This window comes from Olea europaea, unplaced genomic scaffold, assembly GCF_002742605.1.
Source record: "Olea europaea var. sylvestris unplaced genomic scaffold, O_europaea_v1 scaffold1190, whole genome shotgun sequence".
NCBI classification, from domain to species: Eukaryota; Viridiplantae; Streptophyta; class Magnoliopsida; order Lamiales; family Oleaceae; genus Olea; species Olea europaea.
Window position 1 is genome coordinate 397103 of NW_019229313.1, and position 10693 is coordinate 407795.

Sequence of the window (10693 nt, forward strand, 5' to 3'; positions counted from 1 at the left end):
GACAGTGATCAATAAAAATCTGAAATCATGGGAAGAGTGTTTACCGTTTATAGAGTTTGCATATAATCGAGCTACACATACTACTACTTCGTTTTCTCCTTTTGAAATTGTTTATGGTTTTAATCCACTAACACCTATGGATTTAATGCCATTGCCTGTGCATGAACGAGGTATCTTGGATGGGAAATGAAAAGCCGAGATGGTGAAAACACTCCATGAAAAGGTCAGGATGCAGATCGAAGAGAAAGGAAAGCTGATTGCATCAAAAGAAGAAGACGTGTTACATTTGAGCCTGGAGATTAAGTCTGGGTGCATTTCAGAAAAGAGCATTTTCCAGAACAGAGGAAGTCAAAATTGCAACCACGAGGCGATGGACCATTTCAAATCATGGAGAGGATCAATGACAATGCACACAAAGTGGATTTACCTAGTGAGTATAATATTTCAGCTACTTTTAATGTCACTGATCTTTCTCTTTTTGATGCAGGTTCAGATTCAAGGACGACTCCTTTCGAAGAGGAAGGGGATGATATGAATCAAGGCACGTCAACAACCAAGACAACTCAAGCGTCAAGTCACGAGAAGGATCCGTTGATCGTCGAAGGTGGACCGATGACGCGATCGAGGATGAAGCAAGTGAAAGAAGCGATGGGATTGCTCCTCAAGCAAGTCAATGAAGACATAATGTTCGGGGCGCAAAATGGAACAAGTTTCATGTTGGAGTCGAGGTCTGAAAGGACTTGGATCAACGTGATAAAGATGGAAGAAAATGAAGCCGAAGATTGTTCCATGCGACCGCATGGTTAAACAACCTATGCGGTCGCATAGATGGCCTCAAGGATAATATTGGGGGTAGGGACTTGTTCTATCCGACTGCATAGATTAACACTATGCGGCCGCATAGAACAAATACATGAAAAAAATTCATTTTTTAATTTTTTTTTCGAATTTTCTAGTTTCGATAGAATTCTTATGAAATCAAATTATTACCATAATTTGATGGGTTTTGGACTTTTTTACTCATTAGTATAAATAGGAGAATATTTTTCATTCTAAGGACTTTTGCTTGAATAAAATTATAGAGAGAGAATTTTTTCTTACAATTTCTTGTTCTTCTTGAACAATCTTGGAACTTATCAAGATCCAATTTCTTGTGACATTCTAAACAATCGGATTGTGGGTTCTTTTAATTGTAATCAAGGGGTTTTAGGTTCTTCGCTAATCTAGGGTTTCTTGGTTCAATTCTTGGGGTTCAAGATCCAAAATCGAGTTAGTATTGGCGTTCTTGGGTTCCATATCAATCTCGTTGTGGGTTTTGTAGTTTCCATTGCTACAGGGTTCGCGTCAATAAACTAAAGTGTACACCATAGTGTACAAGAAGCAATGTTCTTATCGATGGAAGATTGCTATTTGTACACAAATTTTTGACACGTTGTTTAACACTTGCATTGTTGTTGAGTGTCAATTAGGTGGAAAAATAGTTTGAAATTTAAACTGTCCAACGGGGTAATGTCAAGTGGAAAAATGTAAACTAAAGTATACACCATAGTGTACAGGTCGCAAGGTTCTTACCGATTGACCTTTGCTATTTGTACACTGATTTTTAACACGATGTTTGACACTTGCATTGTTGTTAAGTCTCAAGTGGATGGGAAAACTACTTGAAATTTAAACTGCCCAATAGGGTAATGTCACGTGGCAAAGTGTAAACTAAAGTGTATACCATAGTATACATGAAGCAGGGTTCTTATCGATTGAACTTTGTTATTTGTACACTGATTTTTGACACGTTATTTGACACTTGCATTATTGTTGAGTGTCAATTATGTGGGAAAATAGTTTGAAATTCAAACTATCCAACGTGATAATGTTAAGTGGCAAGTGTAAACCAAAGTGTACACCATAGTGTGCAAGTCGCAAGGTTCTTATCGATTGACCTTACTATTTGTGAACTGATTTTTGACACGTCGTTTGACACCTGCATTGTTGTCAAGTGTCAATTGGATGGGAAACTATTTGAAATGTAAAATGTCCAATAGGGTAATGTCACGTGGCAGAGCGTAAATTAAAGTGTTCACCATAGTGTACATGTAACAAGATTATTACTGATTGAACTTTGCTATCTGTACACTGATTTTTGACCCGTTGTTTGACACTAGCATTGTTGTCAAGTGTTAATTGGCTGGGAAAACTGTTTGAAATTTAAACTGCCTAATAGGGTAACCTCACGTGGTAAAGTGTAAACTAAAGTGTATACCATAGTGTACAAGAAGCAAGGTTGTTACTGATTGAACATTGCAATTTGTACACTAATTTTTGACACGTTGTTTGACATTTGCATTGTTGTCAAGTGTCAATTGGGTGGATAAAATGTTTGAAAATTAAATTGTCCAACAGGGTAATGTTTAGTGGCGAAGTGTATACTAAAGTGTAAACCATAGTGTACAAGTAGCAAGGTTCTTATCGATTGAACTTTGATATCTGTACACTGATTTTTGACACGTTGTTTGACACTTACATTGTTGTCGAGTGTCAATTGGATGAAAAAACCGTTTGAAATTTAAACTGTCCAATAGGGTAATGTGACGTGGTAAATTGTAAACTAAAGTGTACACCATAGTGTACATGAAACAAGGTTCTTACCGATTGAACTTCGCTATTTGTACACTGATTTTGACACGTTGTTTAACATTTGCATTGTTGTCTAGTGTCAATTGGGTGAGGAAACAGTTAGAAATATAAACTGTCCAACAGGGTAATAACTAGTGGCAAATTGTAACTAAAGTGTACACATGAAGTAAGGTTCTTACCGATTGAACTTTCCTATTTGTACACTGATTTTTGACACGTTGTTTAACACTTGCATTATTGTCGAGTGTCAATTGGGTGGAAAAATAGCTTGAAATTTAAACTGTCCAACCGGGTAATGTCAAATGGCATGTATAAACTAAAGTGTACACCATAGTGTAAATGTCGCAATTTTCTAACTGATTGAAATTTACTATTTGTGCACTAATTTTTGACATATTGTTTGACACTTGCATTGCTTTCATGTGTCGATTGGATGGGAAAAATGTTTGAAATTTAAACTGTCCAACAGGGATATGTCACGTGGCAAAGTGTAAACTAAAGTGTACACCATAGTGTACAAGTAATGTTCTTATCGATGGAACATTGATATTTGTACACTGATTTTTGATACGTTGTTTGACTCTTTCATTGTTGTCGAGTGTCAATTGGGTGAGAAAATAGTTTGAAATTTAAACTGTCGAACAGGGTAATGTTAAATGGCAAAGTGTAAACTAAAGTGTACACCATAGTGTGCTTGTCGCAAGGTTCTTAATGATTGACCTTTGCTATTTGTACACAGATTTTAGACACGTTGTTTGACACTTGCATTGTTGTCAAGTTTCAATTGGATGGGAAAATAGTTTGAAATTTAAATAGTTCAACAGGGATGTGTCACGTGGCAAAGTGTAAACTAAAGTGTACACCGTAGTGTACATGTGGCAAGGTTTTTACTGATTGCACTTTGCAATTTGTACACTAATTTTTAACGCATTGTTTGACACTAGCGTTGTTGTCAAGTGTCAATTGCGTGGGAAAACAGTTTGAAATTTAAACTGTCCAAGAGGGTAATGTCAAGTGGCAAGTGTAAACTAAAGTGTACACCATAGTGTACATGTTGCAAGGTTCTTACCGATTGAACTTTCCTAGTTGTGCATTGATTTTTGACACGTTGTTTGACACTTGTATTGTTGTTCAGTGTCAATTTGATGGGAGAACTATTTGAAATTTAAACTGTCCAACAGGGATATATCACGTGGGAAAGTGTAAACTAAAGTGTATACCATAGTGCACAAGAAGAAAGGTTCTTACTGATTGAACATTGCTATTTGTACACTTATTTTTGACGCGTTGTTTGACACTTGCATTATTGTCAAGTGTTAATTGGATGGGAAAACTGTTTGAAATTTAAACAGTCCAACAGAGATATGTCACGTGGCAAAGTGTAAACTAAAGTGTACACCATAGTGTACATGTGGTAAGGTTCTTACTGATTGAACTTCACTATTTGTACACTGATCTTTCATGCGTTGTTTGACACTAACGTTGTTTTCAAGTGCCAATTGGATTAGAAAACTTTCTGAAATTTAAACTGTCCAATAGGGTAATGTCACGTGGCAAAGTGTAAACTAAAGTGTACACCATAGTGTACATGAAGCAAGGTTCTTACCGATTGAACTTTGCTATTTGTACACTGATTTTTTACACGTTGTTTGACACTTGCATTATTGTCGAGTGTGAGTTGGCTGGGAAAAACGTTTGAAATTCAAACTGTCCAACAGGGTAAAGTCAAGTGGCAAGTGTAAACTAAAGTGTACACCATAGTGTGCATGTCGCAAGGTTCTTTTACCGACTGACCATTGCTATTTGTGCACTAATTTTTGACATGTTGTTTGACTCCTGCATTGTTGTGAAGTGTTAATTGGATGGAAAAACTGTTTGAAATTTAAACTGTCCAACAGGGATATGTCATATGGCAAAGTGTAAACTAAAGTGTATACCATAATGTACAAGAAGCAAGGTTCTTGCCGATTGAACATTTCTATTTGTACACTGATTTTTAACATGTTGTTTGACACTTGCATTGTTGTCAAGTGTCAATTGGGAGGGAAAACTGTTTGAAATTTAAACTGTCCGACAGGGTAATGTCTAGTGGTGAAGCTTAAACTAAAGTGTACACCATAGTGTACAAGTAGCACGGTTTTTTTCGATTGAACTTTGATATTTGTAGACTGATTTTTGATACGTTATTTAACACTTGCATTGTTGTCGAGTGTCAATTGGATGGGAAAACTACTTGAAATTTAAACTACCCAATAGGATAACATCACGTGGCAAAGTGCAAACTAAAGTGTACACCATAGTGTTCACGTCGCGGGGTTCTTGCCGATTGAACTTTGTTATTTGTACATTGATTGTTGACGCGTTGTTTGACACTTCCGTTGTTGTCTAGTGTCAATTGGATGGGAAAACCATTGGAAATTTAAACTACCCGACAGGGTAATGTCACATGCAAAGTGTAAACTAAAGTGTACACCATAGTGTGCATGTCACAAGGTTCTTACCGATTGACCTTTGCTATTTGTGCACTGATTTTTGACACTTTTTTGACACCTGCATTGTTGTCTAATGTCAATTGGATGGAAAAACTTTTTGAAATTTAAACTGTCCAACGGGGATATGTCACATGGCAAAGTGTAAACTAAAGTGTGCACCATAGTGTACAAGAAGCAAGGTTCTTACCGATTGAACATTGCTATTTGTACACTAATTTTTTACACATTGTTTGACACTTGCATTGTTCTCAAGTGTCAATTGGGTGGGAAAACTATTTGAAAATTAAACTGTCCAACAGGGTAATGTTTAGTGGTGAAGTGTAAACTAAAGTTTACACCACAGTGTACAAGTAGCAAGGTTCTTACCGATTGAATTTTGATATTTGTACACTGATTTTTGACATGTTATTTGAAACTTGCATTGCTGTTGAGTTTTAATTGGATGGGAAAACTATTTGAAATTTAAACTGCCTAGTAGGGTAATGTAACGTGGCAAATTGCAAACTAAATTGTGCACCATAGTGTAAATGTCTTAAGGTTTTTACCAATTGAACTTTGCTATTTGTACACTGATTTTTGACTCGTTGTTTATCACTTACATTGTTGTCAAGTGCCAATTGGATGGAAAAATTGTTTGAAATTTAAACTGCCCAATAGGGTAATGTCACGTGGCAAAGTGTAAACTAAAGTGTACACCATAGTGTACATGAAGCAAGGTTCTTACCGATTAAACTTTGCTATTTGTACATTGATTTTGAGACGTTGTTTGACACTTGCATTGTTGTCTAGTGTCAATTGGATGAGAAAACTGTCTAATAGGGTAATGTCAAGTGGCAAAGTGTAAACTAAAATGTACACCATAGTGTACATGAAGCAAGGTTCTTACCGATTGAACTTTCCTATTTGTACACTGATTTTTGACATGTTGTTTGACACTTGCATTGCTGTCGGGTGTCAATTGGGCGGGAAACCGTTTGAAATTTACCTGTCCAACAGGGTAATGTCAAGTGGCAAGTGTAAACTAAAGTAAAATCATAGTGTAAATGTCATAAGGTTCTTTCCGATTGAACTTTGCTATTTGGGCAATGATTTTTGATAGGTTATTTGACACTTGCATTGCTGTCAAGTGTCAATTAGATGGGAAAAATGTTTGAAATTTAATCGGTCCAACAGGGATATGTCACGTAGCAAACTGTATACTAAAGTGTACACCATAGTGTACAAGAAGCAAGGTTCTTACCTATTGAACATTGCCACTTGTACACTGATTTTTGACACGTTATTCGACACTGTATTGTTGTCAAGTGTCAATTATGTAGGAAAATAGTTTGAAATTTAAACTGTCCAACAGGGTAATGTCAAGTGGCAAAGTGTAAACTAAAGTGTACACCATAGTGTCTATGTCGCAAGGTACTTACCGATTGACCTTTACTATTTGTACACTGATTTTTAAAACATTGTTTGACACTTGCATTATTGTCAAGTGTCAACTGGATGGGAAAACTATTTGAAATTTAAACTGTACAACAGGGATATGTCACGTGGCAAAGTGTAAACTAAAGTGTACACCATAGTGTACATGTCGCAAGGTTCTTACCGATTGACCTTTATTATTTGTACACTAATTTTTAACATGTTGTTTGACACTTGCATTGTTGTCAAGTGTTAATTAGATGGGAAAACTGTTTGAAATTTAAACTGTACAACAGGGATATGTCACGTGGCAAAGTGTAAACTAAAGTGTACACCATAATTTACATTTGGCAAGGTTCTTACTGATTGAACTTTTCTATTTGTACACTGATTTTGACGCGTTGTTTGACACTAGTGTTGTTGTCAAGTGTTAATTAGATAAGAAAACTGCTTGAAATTTAAACTGTCCGACAAGGTAATGTCACGTGGCAAAGTGTAAACTAAAGTGTACACCATAGTGTACAAGAAGCAAGGTTCTTATCGTTTGAACTTTGCTATTTGAACACTGATTTTTGAAACGTAGCTTGACACTTAAATGTTGTCACGTGTCAATTGGATGGGAAAACTATTTTCAACTTAAACTGTCCAACAGGGTAATGTCACATGGCAAAGTGTAAACTAAACTATACAACATAGTGTAATTATTACAAGGTTATTACCGATTGAAATTTACTATTTGTACACTGATTTTTGACACGTTGTTTAGCACTTGCATTATTGTCGAGTGTCAATTGGGTGGGAAAATAGTTTGAAATTCAAGCTGTCTAATAGGATAATGTTTAGTGGCAAGTGTAAACTAAAGTGTACACCGTAGTGTGCATGTCGCAAGGTTCTTACCGATTGTCCTTTGCTATTTGTGCACTGATTTTCGACACGTTGTTTGACACCTGCATTATTGTCAAGTGTCAATTGGACGGAAAAATTGTTTGAAATTTAAACTGTCCAACAGGGATATGTCATGTGGTAAAGTGAAAACTAAAGTGTACACCATAGTGTACAAAAATTAAGGTTCTTACCGATTGAACATTACTATTTGTACACTTTTTTTACACGTTATTTGACATTTGCATTGTCGTCAAGTGTCAATTGCGTGGGAAAACTATTTGAAAACTAAACTGTCCAATAGGGTAATGTTTAGTGGCAAAGTGTAAACTAAAGTGTACACTATATTGTACAAGTAGCAAGATTCTTATCGATTGAACATTGATATTTGTACACTGATTTTGGACGCGTTGTTTAAAACTAGCATTGTTGTTAAGTGTCAGTTGGATGGGAAAACTGTTTGAAATTTAAGCTGCCCAATAGGGTAACATCACGTGGCAAAGTGTAAACTAAAGTGTACACCATAGCGTGCATAAAGCAAGATTCTTACCGATTGAACTTTGCTATTTGTACACTAATTTTTTACACGTTGTTTAACACTTGCATTGTTGTCTAGTGTCAATAGGGTTGGAAAATAGTTCGAAATTTAAATTGTCCAATAGGGTAATATCAGGTGGTAAGTGTAAACTAAAGTGTACACCATAATGTACATGTTGCAAGGTTCTTACCGATTGAACTTTGCTATTTGTGCACTGATTTTTGACACGTTGTTTGACACTTAAATTTTTGTCAAGTGTTAATTGGATGGAAAATTGTTTGAAATTTAAATTGTGAAACAGAGTAATGTCACGAGGCAAAGTGTAAACTAAAGTGTACACCATAGTGTACATGTCGCAAGGTTCTTACCGATTGACCTTTGCTATTTGTACACTGATTTTCAAAGCGTTGTTTGACACTAGCGTTATTCTCAAGTGTTAATTGGATGGGAAAATTGTTTGAAATTTAAACTGTACAATAGGGATATGTCACGTGGCAAAGTGTAAATTAAAGTGTACACCATAGTGTACATGTCTCAAGGTTCTTATTGATTGACCTTTGCTATTTTTACACTGATTTTTATCACGTTATTTGACACTTGTATTGTTGTCAAGTGTTAATTGGACGGGAAAACTGTTTTAAATTTAAACCGTACAATGGGGATATGTCACGTGGCAAAGTGTAAACTAAAGTGTACATCATAGTCTACGTGTGGCAAGGTTCTTACCGATTGAACTTTGCTATTTGTACACTGATTTTTGACACGTTGTTTGACACTTGCATTGTTGTCAAGTGTCAGTTGGATGGAAAAACTACTTGAAATTTAAACAATCCAACAGGGTAACATCACGTGGCAAAGTGTAATCTAAAGTGTACACCATAGTATACATGTCTTAATGTTCTTACCGATTGAACTTTGCTATTTGTACACTGAGTTCTGATGCGTTGTTTGACACTTGCGTTGTTGTCAAGTGTTAATTAGATGGGAAAACTGTTTGAAATTTAAACGATCCAATAGGGTAATGTCACGTGGCAAAGTGTAAACTAAAGTGTACACCATAGTGTACGTTAAGCAAAGTTCTTATCGACTGAAGTTTGCTATTTGTGCACTAATTTTTTACACGTTGTTTGACACTTGCATTGTTGTCAAGTGTCAACTGGATGGAAAAACTATTTGAAATTTAAATTGTCCAACAGGGATATGTCACGTGGAAAAGTGTAAACTAAAGTGTACGCTATAGTGTACATTTGGCAAGGTTTTTACTATTTGAACTTCACTACTTGTACACTGATTTTTACGCGTTATTTGACACTAGCATTGTTGTCAAGTGTTAATTGGATGGGAAAACTATTTACAACTTAAACTTGTTAGGAATCTACTTATACATGCACAGCGAAAAATTAAAATTATTTCGATTCCCACCGAAAATTCCTTTGTGTTTAGATAGAAATTGTGATAAAGATTGTACCTTTGACGAATTCTGCAAACCTTTTGCTTTTCTTTTCATTCCAGCAATCTTGATTCGCCACCCACAGCTATCCAGTTGTCCAGCCTCCGACGGTGATCCACACAGAGATCAAGATTGTAGCTACCAGGGTTTTCCTCTTGTGCCAGCAAGAATAATGAAAACTATATGGACCTCAAACCCTAGTCATGTATTTATATAAACCCAAACGGGCTCAGCTCGGTTCGATCCAATATTTAATTAATCTATTTAATTAAACCCGGTTCGTAAATTAATTAATGCAATTCATTAATTCAAGAATATAAATAACAAATCCAATTAATTAATTTATCCAATGATTGTTAAATTAACCAATTGGCAATTTGCAATTTTCCAATTCTCTTTTGTGTGTGACCCATTAGGTTCTCAACCACGATGCCTAACGACGTGAAATATTATTTTGATCTAATCAAAATTGATAAATTAAAACACCCTTTTAATTTATCGTCAATTTACACTTGTCCTTGATTGACATCTAGCAATGTGTCAGGGCAATACATGTGACGGGAAATGTCACGTGGTATGACAAAACAAAACTCGTTTGTTTACCGTGAAACTATAATCCCTTCGTCAATATGATCCGATCAATTACGAGATATGGAAGTCTGTCAATCTCGATTATCGATCATATCTTTCACTCTACTATTAAGTCAATATAAGTCGAAAACTCCTTTTCGACTTATGAGTACACCTTGGCCAAGGATTTCATCATCGACTTAATTGAATGAAATGCAGATCATAATCTCCTACTATCTAAGAGTGACAAATCCTTTATTGATCAATCACAACCTTCATACGATTCTTGACGTACCCAAACTATGTCGTATTAGCGGCGCTTTGCAAAGCGACATCCAACGCTGCCAAAGTATGACTGTCCTCATATAAGGTACCATGAAGACCTCAAGTCAAAGGACCAATTTCACTACCGAACGTTAGAGATTAACCACTGACACTCAGATAGTTATCCATGTGGAATCTCTTGGCAGGTTTCCAATGTTTTGTTATATAACAAAACGTCCACGTGTCATTTAAGTGTCACCACACTTTAGCTTATAAGATTAGCTACTTACTTCCCAAGTAAGAAATGTCACACGTGATGGTCTATCCGTAATAACGGTATCTGTATCTCATTATTACTTACAACCACGGACGATTTAAGATTTAGTCAGATGTAATTTGTATCTCATAATCACAACTCCTATTGATTAACAAATTACGAAGATTTGAATCTAC